Source organism: Bidens hawaiensis, unplaced genomic scaffold (genome assembly GCF_021521415.1).
Source record: "Bidens hawaiensis isolate Kalapana, Puna unplaced genomic scaffold, B.hawaiensis_p1.1 tig00015545_1, whole genome shotgun sequence".
In the NCBI taxonomy this organism is placed as follows: Eukaryota; Viridiplantae; Streptophyta; class Magnoliopsida; order Asterales; family Asteraceae; genus Bidens; species Bidens hawaiensis.
The window spans coordinates 570,794-589,577 of NW_027492389.1; positions in this window are offsets into that span (position 1 = coordinate 570,794).

Consider the following 18,784-nt stretch of genomic DNA (forward strand, 5'->3'; position numbering starts at 1 on the left):
CTGCAAGAGATTTCCTATACAGCACATCATGTAATAAATTGTATTGTGATACCTTGAGTTTGAAAGACTTCGGATTCTCTGTGGCTGGAATTTCTCCATCTCGAATGTATTTTTTGATTGGGAGGATCCAGGATCCTTGGTTGTTTGAGGATGATGGATCCCGAAGTACGATGTCAGTTGTTATCTCCCCAACTTCTTATTCTCCTATTGCTGGTGAGAGAACATGAATGATTGGAATCTTCGTGTCTTCTGGAATTTTTAGAGGTGAGGCTAAATTTGCCAAAGCATCTGCCCCGGCATTTTCTTCCCTTGGTACCTGTATAATACTAAACAATTCGAAGGATTTTGCTAATTCTTAACAACATCTAGATATTTGATTAGTTTTTCACCTTTAACAGCATATGAGCCATTAAAGTGGTTAGCAATCAATAATGAATCTATATATACTTGAAGATACCTGATCCTCATGCACTTAGCTAATTGCAAACCTGCGATCAAAGCTTCATACTCTGCCTCGTTGTTCGTTGCTTGGAACTCACAGGCTATAGACTGGGGTAATATGTCCCCATGTGGCGATTTTAGTTGGATCCCTAATCCTGTTCCTCTTACGTTGGAAGCACCATCTGTGAAGAGTATCCAAGGATCCTTAGTCTCTTCTAGTTGTTGGATCTCCAAGTCAGCTTCTTTCTGCATGTCACTACTAAAATCAGCCACAAAGTCTGCGAGTGCTTATGACTTGATGGCTGTTCTTGGCTCGTACTGAATATCATATGCACTCAGTTTCATAGCCCACTTGGCCATTCTACCTGACAACTCTGGCTTTCTGAGGACATTCTGACCTCTGCGTCTGACACAACTAGGTAGAGGTATAAGGATTCTCCATCCACAGGCTTCATCAGAGCCGGTGCTGAGGATAAGTATTCATTCAAGGCTGTAAGCGCGGCCTCATGCTTTTCCGTCCACTCAAACTTCTTATTCTTCCTAAGGATGTCATAGAAGTCCTTGCACTTCTCGGAGGATCTTGAGATAAACCTATTGAGAGCGGCTATTCTTCCCGTGAGCCTTTGGACATCCTTTGAGTTTGCAGGAGATTTCAAATTGAGGATGGCTTCAATCTGTTCGGGGCTTGCTTCAATTCCTCTTTTAGTCACCATATATCCTAGAAACTTTCCAGCCTTAACATCAAAGTGGCATTTTGACAGATTCAATTTCATGTTATACTGGTCGAGGATATTGAATGCTTCCTCGAGGTCTCTAAGGTGATCCTCAGCTTTCTTCGACTTTACCACCATATCGTCTATGTATACTTCCATAGTCTTTCCCAACTGTTCCTTAAACATCATGTTGACTAGTCTTTGGTATGTTGCCCCTGCATTTCATTGTCCAAACGGCATAGCAGTATAACAGTATATGCCGGTAGGAGTCATGAACGCTGTATCCTCCTGATCAGATGGTTCCATCTGAATTTGTTGGAATCCAGAGGAAGCATCCATAAAGGTAAGCATTTCATGTCCTGCCGTTGCATCCACCATGGAATCTATATGTGGTAATGGGAAAGGATCCTTGGGGCATGCCTTGTTTAAATCAGTAAAATCGACACACACCCTCCACTTTCCATTCTTTTTAGAAACAACAACCACATTAGCTAACCACCGAGGATACTTAACCTCTCTGATCATACCGGCCTTAAGAAGTTTTTCAACTTCTTCTTGTATGATCGCGTTCCTCTTAGAAGCGAATTTTCTTCGCTTCTGATGGAGGGGTTTAATTGACAAATCAAGGCCTAACTTATGAGTAATTACCTCCTTTGAAATACCTGTCATGTCTGAGTGCTTGAAGGCAAAGGTAGATTTTCTTCGCCCTAAGAAGGATATGTGGTCCTCCTCGATCTTGCTAGGGATACTGGATCCTAGGAACACCTTTATCTTTGGATCCTCGGGGTCCAAAGATACTTCTTTAAGGTCTTTCTCCCGAGCTTCCAGCACGTCCCTGGAATGTTGCTGTAATTGCTATGCTATAGTTTGCTTGGTCGTTGGCTTCATCGATGAAGAATAATAGTTCTTGGCCTCTGCCTGATCACCAACTATCTTCACAACTCCCCACGGAGTAGGTAATTTGATGCATTGGTGGTAAGTTGACGCCACCACCTTCATTCCATGCAGCCAGGGCCTGCCTAAAATAACATTGCAATAAGAAAGGTTATCAATAACACAAAATTTTTGATATGAATTTAACCCTTCAATATAGATTGGGAGGTTTATGTCCCCCAATGTCTTCTTGGTTTCTCCACTGAAACCAACTAGCACTGATGTTCTAGGAATGATCTCCGAATCTGGTATATTCATCTTCTTGAGGACATCATACTGGATAATGTTGACCGGGCTCCCACCGTCAAGTAGGATCCTGCGTACATAGTGGTTAGCGATAAATAAAGTAATAATCAAACCGTCATGGTGAGGATCCTGGATGTTTAGTTTATCTTCCTTACCGAAGAAGATCCTTTTATCTGTTGTGAAAGTGGTAGATACTATCGGTCGTTCTCCGTTATCCAACTTGATCTCTTTAGCGAGCCTCTTTGCTGCGGAGAAGGAAGTTCCACATATGTCTGATCCTCCAGAGATGAAATTAACCATCCGCACATCCATTTCATCCTAATGAGGATCCTGGATACTTGAATCGAAGAAGACTCTCTGATCAGTTATTCGAGTAGTGTGGATGAGCGGCCTTCTTTCATCGTCCAACTTGAAGTCTTCCATAGGTTCTACTTTTGCAGAAAAATAGGTTTGAAATATGTCATAATCTCTGGCGACGAAGTTGATTACATGAGCATCTTGTGGTGGTGGTGTCGCTTTCGGTGGGAGGTCTTTAGGATCCTGGATCTTGGATTTCTTCCTTCCCACGAGTTCTTTAAAGTAACCCTTGCTCAAGAGGTATCCAATTTCCCTTCTTAAGCCGATGCACTCGTCTGTCATGTGGCCAAAATCTTCGTGAAAAGCACACCACTTAGACTTGTCCTTGAACGCGGTTGTCTTCTCGTTCTTTCGGGGCCACCTTGCTTTTTCCCCTAGGTCCTTCATGGCACAGATCAAGCCATGAGTGTCCATAGAGAAACAATAGTCAGAGATGCAAGGATAGTCTTCATCGTCATCTCCTTCTTCGACTGCTCGTACGTTTTGATTGTTGAACTTGGTGTACGGCTTCGAATTGTTGTTCTTGTATGAGGATCCTTTATTCTTATCGAGGGATTCTTGTTTCGTTTGCCCACCCCCAAGACGATCCTGGATCCTTTTATCATCTTCCAATCGGATGAATCTTAACGCCCTGTTCCTGACTTCATCTAAGGTTCTGCACGGAGTCATCACAAGATCGTCATAAAATGGGGAGCCCCTTTGAAGTCCCATCTTGAATGCTTCAACAGCCGTAGCCATATCAAGATTAGGTATTTCTAGGGCTTCCCTGCCAAACCTTGTAACAAAATCCCTTTAGGATTCATCATAAGGTTGGACAACTCTATTTAAATCACTAGTTAACTTCTCAAATTTCCTACTACAAGAAAACTGGCTGTTGAACAAGTTAACTAAATGTGAAAAAGATGTAACAAAATAAGGAGGAAGACTTAGCAGTCATTTAAGTGCAGATCCTGTTAGTGTGGATCCGAAACCCTTGCATAGACAGGCTTCCTTGAGTCTTTCAGGAATTGGATTGATCTTCATCCTTTCCCTATACTTAGCCACGTGCTCTTCCGGATCAGTGGTCCCATCATACACCTTCATGTTGGGTGTTTGAAAGCGTTTTGGGATCTCTGCATCGCATATCGGTGGAGCAAATATGGACAAATTATGGCTCCCTTCTGGTATTTCAGGAATTGGACGGACCACTCCTGGCACGCTGGATATCATATCCTTAAGCTTCTGAAGTTCCCTAGCCATAGCCTGATTGATACATGTATCCTGCATAGAGCCAAGGTTAGTGTCTGAGGATATGTGATTATAGGCGTTACCTCGTGGTTGGTTGAACGTTGGCATCCCAGAAGTGTAGTTAAGATAAGAGGCATCTGCTACAGTAGCAGGTCCACCAGAGGCAATGGTCTGCATGGGGATGATGTCCCTTTCATGGACCTCAGAAGACCTTTGATGGTGAATTCCTGAGGATCCTTGATTCTGCCAGAAGGATCCTTGAGGTTGGGAGCCGAAGGATCCTTGAGGATACAACCAAGAGGATCTTGGTTGAAGGATGGATGATCCGTGTTGAAGGAACGAGGATCCTTGAGTTTGCTGACCCATGGACCCTTGTTGAAGGATAGATGATCCTGGCTGAACGAATGAGGATCCTTGAGTTTGTTGACCCATGGACCCCTGTTGAAGGATAGATGATCCTGGCTGAATGAACGAGGATCCTTGAGTTTGTTGACCCATGGACCCCTGTTGAAGGATAGATGATTATGGCTGAAAGAACGAGGATCCTTGAGTTTGTTGACCCATGGACCCTGGTTGAAGGATGGATGATCCTTGCTGAAGGATCGAGGATCCTTGAGTATGTTGAGCCACGGATCCTGGAGTAGTGAAATCCAGCACCCTAGGCATCAAGGGAGTCTGATCCTCCGCTGGCCTCTTTCTTTTCTTGAGATCTTCAATTTCACGTAGGATCATCTGGTTGGTTTTGTTCTGCTGCTCCATGCATGCCTTAACCTGTGAAAACATTCCAGAAACATCATTGTTAGATTTGACCACCGAAGTGGCAGCAGTGGTTTTTGAGCTCTGGAAGACTGGAATTTGTGTCTTGTTTCCATCCGCGGCGGTCCTTGGTGCTCCCGTAATTGGAGGAGGCATCGGCGGCAAAGATCTTGATGAGAGAGAAACCGAAGACGGCATTGTTGATGAAGCAGAGGTTGATTGAGAGGCCATTAATGGTGATATGGGTATGAAAAGTTGAAAATTGATAGGAAATAATCTGGATTATAGCACCAATTGCCCCACGGTGGGCGCGAAATTGTTTTGGATAAAAAACTGCTAAGGATCAAGTATCCAAATTCGTAAAAGTGAGGTATAGTGCTAACATAATAATGACAAGTGTGTAATCGTAATATTGGTGAACACAAAGGTTTGATCACGAGGGAAAAAACCCTTAATCACGATAATCTTACTACGGTCAAAACTTAACAAGGTAATCTTTAGACGAATTGCTTCGGTCAAGGATTAACGAGGTAATCGTTGGTCGATTCTCTTCGGTCAATGATCAACAAGGTAACCTTTGGTCGGTTAGTACGTGATTATCGTAATCTCCGGCACAAAAAACCCCGGACGGTGAAAACTATCACCGTCGAGTATATTGATAATAAAAGGTAGTTACAAGCGTTTGTGGAGTTGATGATCGAGAATACAAGGTAAACTAGTGAGTAGAGAGAGTGTTTGCTTCTGCTCTAGTGTGTGTGATAGTACCTGTGTCCCCTAACTGATCACAATCTCCATTATATATAAAAGATAATAACTCAAGTGAGTTATGATTAATAAAGACTATTAACTAATAATCCCTAAAAATCTGCCATGTCTTCAATATAATCGTAACATCCACTTTGACCACGTGCTCCATCAGTCAGGTTACGAAATAGGTGGTAGACCAGGTCTTCTAGCCGTTACACTTATTAAATATCAGCCTTCATATAAGATATAACCGTTAATAGCAGCAAATACCGAGGATCCATGATCCTGACATAGCTCTGGAACTCTTCAAAAGGATAATTAATCCAAACACGTTAATATCTTCTTGACTGCAATTTAGTGGATAGACTGAGTCTTCTAACCGTTATACCTGCTAAATATAAGACCACACATGAGAACAACCGTTAGTAAATAATAAGTACTGTGGATCCTTGATCCTGACGGGATCTAGAACACACGCTAAGGATAACTGATCCAAAACATATGCCAGGATAACATATCCACAGTGTCAAATTTCTGTGCACTAAATCGAAGAAGACTCTCTGTGATCCAAAACATAACTGATCCAAAACATAAATCAGGTTAGAGGACAATATACATGTGAAAGCAAAAAATGCAATGAGGTTATTGTTGAGGCAGTTACTAGGTTTGTAAATAAATGTTTTCATCAATAATATTCATGTATCGAGTTCCTTACGATGCACAAGACTCAACGGGAACTGTGCCATTAACTTTATTGGAAGCACAAGCTGTTCCAATATTAAACTTACTGTTATGGATCCTTTAAAAAAATTGGTTGAGGTAAACATTATTATATATATTTTGTTTATTTAAAAAAAACATATTTATAAGTTATTAAAAAATTAATGTTTTAAATTTGTGTCTAGAATGATGAATATACTGATATAATTCCTAAATAATTAGAGGATATTGGAAGTCAAAGTTTTGCGTTGAAAATCAATGTTCAACAATACATTCATGGTTTTAAGTTTACAACAATTGATGATCTATTGATGGTTTTAAGAATGCAAATACTTTAGCTACAAACATAAACAAGAAAATGAATGAGGTTTCAAAACGAAAAATCCAAGATGCATATGATGTAGACAACCCACCACAACCACCTATTTCAAAAGGAAAAAGAATTGCAAAAACTGCTGGTCAAGATCATGGTAAGTACAAACTTTTAACACCAAAGAAAGAAAAATTATATTCATCTATATGTTTTGTTAACTATAATACTTTTAAATTGGTATTGAGTTGTTTTATTTTATAATTTTGTAAACTTTTTTACATAATTTGTTTTATTTAAATAATGATTTTTTTGTGTCATATATTATATCATACTGAATTATGTTACTTGCATTTTTTATATTGTAGAACATAATAACAGAAGACTTAACATTCAGAATAATACAACTTCTAATGATACATTATACATACTTTAATTTTATAATTATTATAACAAAATAAATATTTTATAGTATATTTATGTTAAATTTAAATTAATCCTTTAGGCATTCAAGTAATTAAGACTATCACAAAAATCAATCATCATATAAGAAAATTGTTGTTGGATGTTAAATTAGGAAAATTTAGTTATTCCGTTACCACAAAAGTATACAGTATGAGAAGGAAACTTATTTTGGATTCTAAAAGAGGAGTTCGTGTTTATATATCCAATGTTGCAGCATCATCAAATTTAACCCATACAGACATAGTTAACTTTAAATCTAAAGAAAATCTATGAGTTGAATAATGAAGATGGATTTTAAACGAAGATATGTCCATCCTAACTATGTGAATAAAAATTACATAGGAATTTCTAAAGGTACATAAAATTACATACTTTCCATATACAATTATTCATAGTTTGAAATTTGATTAATTATAGTTGTTAATATTCTTATTTATTATTTGTTAATTATAGATTATTTTGATCATCAATACTAGACAATTGTATGTGAGTCATGCAAAATTATGGGATGATGAGACTAACAGAGGTTAAAGAAGAAAATCAAGATTAAGCTTTAATTTATTATATTGTTATGGTGTTGTGGAGTTACCACCAACAAATTCAAACACTCAGTACAAACAACTGTGTAAATCAAATGATGCTAGAAGCAAATTCTTTGTTAAAAATATTCGTCGTTATAACTTGAATGTCTTCATATGGAGTGGCCAAAATTATCATGCTATTGGCAGTCTACTACCAAAAGATGGGATCAAGCCGAAGTAATCATAGCTATACATATATGATACAGAAAATGAGATTGAAAATAGACATAATGTTTTCAGGTAAATACATCTTTTATTTTATATTAATCTACGAACAATAAACTAATTATTATTCTTAATTATTACAGTGAGCAAAGATAATATATCAGACGAAGAAGAGAAAATGGATTCAGAGATTATTAATTGGTTAAAAGAGATGCTAGATCAACAAAATGTTTTAGTGAAAACTTATAGAATGGATAGAGATGTTTGTAATGAACAACCTGGTACAGAACTGAAGTTACGTCTCATATATAATAGGGACAACGATGGAAGAACATATAATCTTCCAACAAATTCAGAAGTTGCAAACTTAAATGTAGGTGATACTGAAGAATCTTATGAACCATGTGAAGAATCTTAGAATATATTTGATGTGCTCTAAATTATATATAACTTTATATAAATATTTCCCACATTTTAATTGCTTTTGAGTTAGTTTTTATTAAAATACTAGTCATAATTGGTTCACATCTAGATTTATGAGATTACTAGTTAAAATGATATCTAATGCCATGCACGAAATTTTAAATATAAATTGAATTATCTTAGATATTATATTAGAGGACATTAATATTGAAAACTAATTCAATTGTGAATTAACGTTTGTTTTATTAAAAGAATAATTTTTGTTATATAATAATATATGCTCATGATCTCTGGGGTAATTGAAGCACACAAATATCACCATCATCATCGTACTCAGTATATCCCACCAATAGCAAAGCTATGGTAGGGTCTGAGGAGGGTAAGATGTAGACAGCCTTACCTCTACCCCATGGGGATAGAGAGGTTGCTTCCGGTGAGACCCCCGGCTTGATAGTAGTTTTGCATCAAGCCTTGGACATATTACATAAGGCACATAGCACTCAATCATCGGGACGCCGGCTGATTGGTGCATGTACCCTTGTCTTTCGGCTATCAACGCCACCACATGATGCCTGATTAACCTTCCATCACTTTTAACGTTATTTTCACAAAATTAGTAAAATAACGTCAAAATTAGTGCAATTTTACTTTTGCTCACCCGAGGGTTCACACATATATACATTATATGATCGCACCACAAGCAGGCACCAAAACACACAAGAAACTAAATGTTGATGAAACTAAACAAATTGTGGGCTCAAGAAACTAAATGAACTAATAGAATCCATCAGCCCACCACGCCATATACACATGACGACATTTAAAAGGGGGTTAAAAACTCTACTGTGTGGGGGAAGTCAACAAGGAGGGGGTCCACCCATTTGTTGGGGCTACTGTGCTACGAAGGAAATCAAAGAAATAAAAAATTGAGATACAATAATTGTGTTTTGGTATTTGGTCTATGGACCTTGTTCACAAACGACAGAGGAATACATCATATCGGTTGGCAAGTCACTAAATTATATTCTATTTCTTTATCAATGAACTTTAATGTTTATTTTTCTTTTGTTTCGTATTTGATAATGAGTAACTAAACTTGTTATACTGCCTAGGTTTTGGTTGAGTACTATGTTAGATTGATGGTTTGACGAATTATTATTTGACGTTGGTTGATTTAGTGTTATGGTAAAGTTTCTAATTGGTTTGTTCATGGTATTGTTGAGTAATTGAATCTAGTTTATTTTTATAATAATTATTCCACTTGTGTTTAATAGTTTTTGGTGATTGTTAGACGCGTGATTAGGTTGGCTACTTTGTGTTTTCAACTCGTTTGCGGTTTATGGTCGAAATAACCGTAGGAAAAAGTTATAAAAGTTTATTATATTTTATTGTTTTTTCACTTGAGAAGCCGGGAGGCAATTTAGTGTTGTGTCATCTTTGTCTTTTGCGGGTTTAGGTAATAATTGCACGTTATCCTATGTCCATTAGATTATTGTGATACAAGTTGTGTTCAAGTTAATTAAAAATACCTTCTTTATATTAATATATATTGTATTCGAAGAGACCGGGAGGTGATTTGAGTTTTGGGGTACCATAGTATTAGTAGGCAAGGTGAGATCGGGAGGTGATCCAAACCTTTAACAATTAAGCTTCACATGTCATTAGAGTTCTAGGGTGTCGATGGTGAGGCCGAGAGGCGATCTAGCGTACTTTAGTGGTCTTTAGTGTCATATTTTTAAGATATTGTTTTTCAACCAAGTCAAGTTCGTTAACTATTAATTTAACTAGTGGGATTCTATTACCTAGGTAGTCGTTTCTCGCATATTTGTAAAACCCGATTTTTATAAAGTTTTATTTTTAGTTAATTTTTAATTAGTTAAGTATTATTAGTTAAGTAATATTAAAAAAGACAAAAAGCAATTAAATCTATTTATTTAAGTTATTAGTCAGAGTCTAGTTTAGGTGTCGCTAGTGTCCTTTGGGTTCGATATCCGGACTTCGTTAGGCTTTACTACAGTTGATAGGTACACTTGTCTGTCTAGTGTTCTAGCATTAGGATAGTCTAGATTTATAAATTTAAAACTAGAGTGTCTAGGTTAGGGTAAGTTTTTAATAGACCGTTTTGAACATCAATATTAGTGAGTTACTCCCGTCAGACATGCCTCGCCAGTATCCGATGATACTTCCTAATGGTGAGAATGTGTAAGGCCCCGAACCCGGTAACCCTACTTTAGCGTCGGATTTACTCATAAACACAGTTCGTACAAATCAGAGTTCATTAAAACTTTCGCGGAATATAAAAACTTTCATAAAACATTTCATAACAAAACACGTCTTGTCTTAAAACATCATTTTGTCTTTCAAAATAATCGAAACATTTAACTTAAACGTCTTGAGTCTTCCGATGCCAGCCTCTTATTCAGTGCCACGTGTCTCCTCAAGCGAGCTGCCTCATCCTACTCACCTGCGTGCATACTAAAAGTCAGCTACGCTGAGTGAGTTCTAGTTAATCGGACGCCACACAATACATACACATATATACATATCCGAAGATACATATCCATACTTAACTAGTTACCCTTCTGTTCTACATACATACTTGCTACCATACATACATACATATCTACAATCACTAACCTCAGTCTACCGAGAGTACGTTCATAGTCCGCCGTCTATACCTGTACTCACGATCGTGAACACGTAAAAGGTCCGCAGTCCTTACCTATGTTCACCATTCATGGTACGTACAAGGTCCGCGATCCTTCCCTATACCATCATACATCCACAACACGTACAAGGTCCACGATCCTTCCCTATGTTGCAACCTAATTCATAGCACGTACGAGGTCCGCAGTCCTCCCCCATGCTAAAGCACGTATAAGGTCCACAGTCCTTTCCTGTGCTGACGCCTATCTACATTACGTATAAGGTCCGCAGTCCTTATCTACGTTACGTATAAGGTCCGCCGTCCTTATCTACGTTGGCGTCTATCTCCTATAACACGTATAAGGCCTACCGTCTCTATCTACGTTTATATCTTTCATCTACATCATGTATAAGGCTCGCAGTCCTTAACTACGCCATCACCAGCCGAGTCTATGTCCGACAGAAGCTAGAGGGATTTGCCATCCTAACTTACTATGTCGAACGTAGAACTCACATACCATTCATGTACCTGTATACATATACTTCACATATACAATAATTACATTATAGCATAAAAACATTCTAGGCGTTCTTTACATCCTTCATTTAACAACCATACCCCTTGTCGTTACGTGCAATATCCGAAGATCGTTCACGCCCCGACAAGTATTCATTTGTAATATTCATACATCTTCGATATATAATATTCGTACCTTTATTTTTAACCTGACAGTACGCGCAATATCCGAAGATCGTTCGTGTACCGACAAGCAATCATTCATATCCATCACATATATCACATATGGCATACACTTATGACTTAGGATAAATGTATTAACAACACATCGAGTATGCACACAGCCCCGAAAACATAACAAGGAATGGGGCTAGAAACTCACCTGAACTCTGCTTCTTCCTCTGATAGTTGTAAATCCCTTCTTTAACTGAGCTCGGCTGACTGTATAAGTTACACGTATCAATACTCGTCTGATCTAATCTGGTGGCCTAGTATTAGCTTACTTTTACTTATCGTTTTAATCTATTCTCTAATCGAACTTGACTTTAGGCGAAGTTAAACCTTAGGCGAACTTAGCTTTAGGCGAAGTTAAACCTTAGGCGAACTTAGCTTTAGGCGAAGTTGTCATCAGGCGAACTTGGCTTTAGGCGAAGTTGTCATCAGGCGAACTTGGCTTTAGGCGAAGTTGTCATCAGGCGAACTTGGCTTTAGGCGAAGTTGTCATCAGGCGAACTTGGCTTTAGGCAAAGTTGTCATCAGGCGAAGTTCAACCTTAAGCGAACTTAGCTTGCAGGCGAAGTTGTCATCAGGCGAACTTGGCTTTAGGCGAAGTTGTCATCAGGCGAACTTAGCTTGCAGGCGAAGTTCATCAAGCGAACTTAGCTTGCAGGCGAAGTTGTCGTCTGCAGCTACCGTTCGTTCTTAAATCCCTTAATCACCTTCGTTTCTTAACCAAATATCTCGATTTAGGTACCCACGGGATCGTCTGACCAGCGCCTACAAACCCCAACCATCAAATCGACCTAACATCGATGTTTAAAGGGTGCGATTTAGGCATATAGGTTACGGGTTCTTTTTATCAATCGATTAACCCATCAAATCATAACCATTTTCAGTAAGATTAGCTTTTTTGGATTCGTTTTTACCATACAAACTCAGATCTATCATTTCTCAAATCAAACCGAACCTATACGAACGATTTCTAACTATAAACGTACCTTGAACGAGTCGAACTACGAACACGGTTAAGCCTTGATGTTGTTTTGGTCCGTCACGACGTTCCAGCACCAACAAGCTCGGGTTTTCGCCTTCGGATCTTGGTTCGGGTTATTAGATGGTGTTGTGTGTGTTTTGGTGGTGTATGGAATATGTGAGAATGAGGATTAAATGGTGATTAATGGTATTTATATTTAGGGATCATGGGCTAAAGCCCATGGACTCTCCTTCCTTCTTTCATAACCCAAGTCCATAACCCATATCCATTACCCAACACTAGCCCGACCCATACCAACTCCTACTCTATTTATTTATTTCCCGATAACCCGAGTAAACTTTCCCTCTATTATTAAGTAATACAATTAATATTATTTTGGAAATTTCGGGATGTTACAGAATGGTTACCGAAGTAATATCAAACATGAAGGTTTTGAAGATGAAGATGGTAACAAAAGTCCATATACTACAATGAGGGAGTGGTTTGCGTTTCTAATTCAAGATAGAGTTGGTCATTATTCAATTCCTTTGAAATCAAGAAGGTTATTACAACAACTATTGGTTGATGGTTATACAAGGATTGAAAGTGAAAGTCTGTGTTTTATAAGAAGCAAGCAAAAAGAACTAAGATCAGTGTCACGTGAGAACTTAAAATCTCTAAAAGACAAAGGTTGTTCAGATGTTTCAAAGTTTGGGAAACGCATCATATTACCCTCTTCATTTATAGGAGGAACTTGGTATATGATGCAAAACTACTTGGATGTTTTGATACTTTGCAAATAGTATGGATATCCAGATTTCTTTATAACAATCACTTGCAATCCAAAATGGCCAGAGGTCCAAAGATTCCTTTAAGACACATCTCTAAACACAGATGATAGACATGATATTTTGTGCAGATGGTTTAAAATAAAGCTTGATTCTTTAATTAAATATTTGAATGATAGTCATATATTTGGAAGATTTCAAGCATGTATATAGTCAATTGATATATTTTTTTAGAGCGAAGAGTTTCTTGTGTTTAGGCTACCGCACTCTCCGAAATTGGAGAGCCTTGATGCCCTACTCTGCCAGACTATGTTGTCTTAACCGGGCCCACGCTGGCTTTAGAGTTTGGTTTGGGCGTTCCCCCAGAAACCATATCGCTGATTGCCACTTGATAGTCATTGTGCCGCCACAAGGGTAGAACTCTCTGGCGTAACACACGGTGGGATGAAAACCCGATTGGATTTCAGTTTCGAACTGACAACCTTTGCACATGGGCTAGCTCAAATTCTTCATTGCCAATATCCACCCAAATGTGATAAAAGTGAGATTCGAACTTGGGTCTCCACTGAAGAATACAAGCCTTCTACCACTAGGCCACAAGTGGGGGATATCAATATCTATTAATAACCAAAAAACTATTTTATACATAATATTAATTTTAAGAACATAATTTCCATTAATTTCTACACCGTTATTTGTATTTTTGTAGTCGTTTACACAGTGGAGTTTCAAAAGCGTGGATTACCCCACGCCTATATTTGTTTGTTCACACAAAAAGAAGATAAACTCCCAAACGTAGAACAAGTTGATCCTTATATCAGCAACGTGATACCTGATAAAGTAGAAGATCCAGAACTAAACAGTCTTGTGTCTGAGTTCATGATGCACAACCCTTGTGCATATTATAACAAACATTGCTCATGTGTTATAGATAACAAATGCTAAGAAAAACTTTCGAATTTCCAGGATGAAACTTCTGTAGACACAAATGGCTTCCCATTATATAGAAGACATAACAATGGGAATTTTGTTCAAAATTCGGATGTTAAACTTGATAAACAGAAGTGTTTTACCCTACAACAAATTTTTTTTTGAAAAGATATTAGTGTCACACAAATGTTGAATGGTGTAATCGAAGATCATCAATCAAATACCTTTTCAAGTACATAAACAAAAGTCCTGATCATGCTACTATGTATTTTTCTATTGGCGGGGATGGTCAAAATAAAGCCAAAGAAAACATTGTTGAGACCAAAGAGTTCTATGACTATCGATATCTCTCGGCATGAGAGGCTTCATGGGGTATTTTGCACATGATGTCCATTATAGGGTACCCTCGGTTATAAGACTACCTTACCATCTCCCAGGTAAAAATCAGGTCATTTACGGTTCTGAAGACGATATTCAAAATTTGTTAGAAAAAATTGATAATGTTGCATCTCCAATGTTCGAATTATGGATGGAATGTAACTAGAATGAAGAAGCACGACAGCTAACATATTCCTTACAAAATTCGTCTGGCATCTAAGTCCACGTGATTGGCAACGAAGAAAATCAAGTTTTTGTATTGGTAGAATACACTCAATTTCTCCAGCTCTTAGAGAAGCGTATTTCTTAAGAGTGCATATAAACATAGTTAAAGGTCCAAGGAATTTCTAAGAAATGAATACTGTTAATGGTCAGATATGCAATACTTTTAAAGATGCATGTTATGCATTTGGTTTTCTTTTAGATGACACTAAATATATTGAAGGAATTGAAAAGGCAAGTCTTTCTAGATCAGGTGACTACCTACGATAATTGTTTGCTACAATGGTGACTACTAATAGTCTCTCAAGACCAGAACATGTATGGAATAGTACATGGAAGCTCCTCTTGGAAGAAATGATCTATGAACAATGAAAACTTTTAAAATCTCCAGGTATGTCTTTCATTAGTATTATTGTTAAATATAAACATTTAATAAAATATAAAAGATTATGATTGCTTTAATATTTTACAGATTTAAACCTGACTGAAGGTCAAATAAATAATCTTACTTTGATTCTGTAATGCTCCGATCCTGGTGCCGTACTTGGATGTTGGATTTACTTATAAACACAGTTCTAAATATCATAGTGAATTAAAACTTTTCGCAAAATATATAAAGGCCAACCATTCATTACATAAGTGTTAAAATTTAGACAATATAAAATATGTCAGCTTCTCATCCTACTCACCTGCATGCATCATAAATTAAGTTTTCATATGTCAGCTTCTTTATTCTTCTGCCGCGTGTCCCTCTTCAAGCGAGCTGTCTCATCCTACTTACCTGCATGCATACTAAAAGTTAGCTACGCTAAGTGAGTTCTTGTTAATCAAGCAACACAAAATACGTTCACATACTTATATACATACCCAAAGATATATATACCTTACATACTTAACATGTTCACCTTACTTTCATTAATACATTCATACGTTCATTCTTTCATCCTTTATTTAACTTACTTGATACATGCATAATTATCATTACGTTTTAAAGAGCCTTCTGCCCTATAACCTCACAGATATTGTAAGCATCTGGTCCCTAACATCACAGATATTATGAGGGTCTGGTCCCGATTATCACAGATATTGTAAGGGTATGGTCCCTATCCTCACATATATTATGAGGGTCTGGTCCTTTCATTCCATACGACCATACAACCATACTTTCATACATACCTTTCTTCATGTCGTCTTTCATCTTCCATATAATTACATGCATTCTTTTAATATATTCTATAACAATTCACACATCATTACTACAACATTCATATAGCATACACTTACCATTTAAGGTAAATGTATAAACTAATCACATTGAGTATGCACACAGCCCCGAATACATAACAAGGAAATGCGGCTAGAAACTCACCTTTGTCCTGTTTCTTTCTGAGTTTATGGTCACACCTCTTCTCAGCTGGGGCACGACTAATTGTGTAACAATTAACAAGCATCACTCAACTACTCCCAATTATAGAACATTTTTAGGTTAATGAAACCCCTATCAAACGTGGGTTCGGGGGTAGCGCCCCTAGCAGCGGGGCTCCCCTAGCGGGGTCCAAAGGGCAGAGCCCTTGGTCGAGGTCCAGGTCAGCTTGGAAAAATTTTATTTTCATTAATAGTCATTTACTAAAAGATCATTAAAATACTGATTTTCCATGATTCTGGGTCAAGTGTAAACCAATCAAATCGAGTCTAAATTCTAATCAAATCGAGTCTAAATTCTAACTGAATCGAGTCTAAGTTCTAATTGAATTGACTATGAAATTCCAATCGAATCGTGTCTAAAATTCTAATCGAATCGATTTTGAAATTCCAATCTATTCGTTTCCATTTGATACGATTCGTTTCCATTCGATTCGTTTTATCTCCAAAATAATTAAGTTTCTCCATAACTCGATTCAAACATGGTTTTTCATGCCTTTTCATCCTAATCACAACTTTGCATCCCGTTATGCCCGTTTTAGTGATAAAACGTGTTTCGGGCCAAAACAATTTCATTTTTCTCATTCCAACACTGTCCAAACGTCCCTCGTTTGTCCCGTTTCATTCCAAACAACTTGTTTACAGTCAAGTTTACATTTTAATTTCATAATAAGGCCCGATTTGCAATAGTATCAAATCCTAGGGCATACCGACCTCAAAAACTTAACCTTTAATCTAAAACGTACCTTTTTTGGTTCACTTCTAGCTTCGGGTTTGATTCAACACGTGATTATGGACATGTTTCTTGCTCGTATGATGAAGATCTAACACACTCTTTTCTTGGTTCAAATTTGGATCCGAGCCGCAATGGGAACATGAGTGTCTGTGTGTTTTCGAGTGTGCGGGGAGGCAAAGTTGGTGGTAATGAGGGTTTTAGGATTTTAGGGAGATTTAACGGTGTTTATATACCCTTAAGCCCATGGACCTAAGACCCATTACAATCCTTTATTCCATTATTTATTGTCCAAGCTCACACTCTATTATTTTTATCTAACTTAACTAAATAATAAAACACCATTAAGTAAACGAAATTGTTTTATTTATTATTATCAAAAGTAGGCTGTTACAGATTGAAATTCACAAAATTCTACAACAAAACAATAACAGTTTAAGTAGATACGAGACGATGTCTTTTCTTGATGAAGAATCCGTATCTATTGTGGGTGTTAGACTATTCTGGATGAGCAGTCGTAAAATCAAGAAATTGAAAGAAATGAATTCCAAAAGCTTTTTGGAACAATTACCTCTAAACAAAAAGAAATTTTGACGTAATAACAAAAGTTGTTCACAATGGTTCAGGAGGGGTGTTTTTTGTTTACGACTATGGTGGAACATGGAAAACATATTTATGGAAGACATTAACTTCACCAATACGATTACAAGGTAATATTGATTTGAATGTTGCATCAAGAGGAACTGCATCTTTACTGCAATTAGGTGGAAAAACATCACAATTAAGATTTCATATTTCCATTAACCTAAACGAAGATTCTTCTTGCATAATAGAACGTGGTATTGATGAAGCCGAGCTATTACAAAAAACAAAACTAATAATCTGGGAAGAAGCTCCAGTGACACACAAACATGCTTTTCAAGCTCTAGAAGATCATGCAAATACGTGTGACAATATAGTTTATTATTTGGAGGAAAGGTCATTGTCTTTGGAGGCAATTTTAGACACATCCTTCTAGTCGTTCAGAAAGGAAGTAGGCAACAAATAGTAAAAGCATTTCTATGTTCTTCATATTTTTGGCATCAATGTCGTATTCTTAGATTAACAAGAAACCTAAGATTAACAATTGGTTAACCATCTGCTGATATTGAGGAAACAAAAAAATTTGCACATTGGTTACTAGATATGGAAGAAGGCAAAGTCAGTGGTCCTAATGATGACAAAAAAATAAAGACTCCAAATGATTTACTTATCAAAAAATCTGATAATCCTATTTTAAGCCTAATTCTGTTTGTGTATCCAAACATTTTGAACAACATCGAAGATACTGATTACTTCCAAAAGAGGGCGTTACTTGCACCAACAAATGAGATCGTTAATGAATTAAACGATCTTCTAATTGAAAGCTTTCTAGGAGAAACTAGTGAATACTTAAGCACAGATTTTGTATCAAAGTCGGATTATATAGATGGTAATGTAGATCCAACTTTATACTCTACTGAGCTACTAAATGAATTAAAAATACATGACTACCAAACCATCAGCTTATACTAAAAGTGGGAGTGTCAGTTATGCTTTTAAGAAATATTGATCAAAAGAAAGGATTATGTAATGGCACAAGGCTTCATGTTGTTTCATTGGGTGCCCGTGCAATTGAAGTAAAAATTCTTTCAGGAACTAATAGTGTTGAAAGAATATCTATTCCTAGGATCGGTTTAACACCTTCCGACAAGAACATAGCATTCAAATTTACAAGACGACAATATCCTTTATCAGTTTGCTTTGCTATGACTATAAACAAAAGCCGAGGACAGTCATTAAGCATGGTTGCTTTAAATATAAAGAATGATGTCCTCTCTCATGGACAACTAT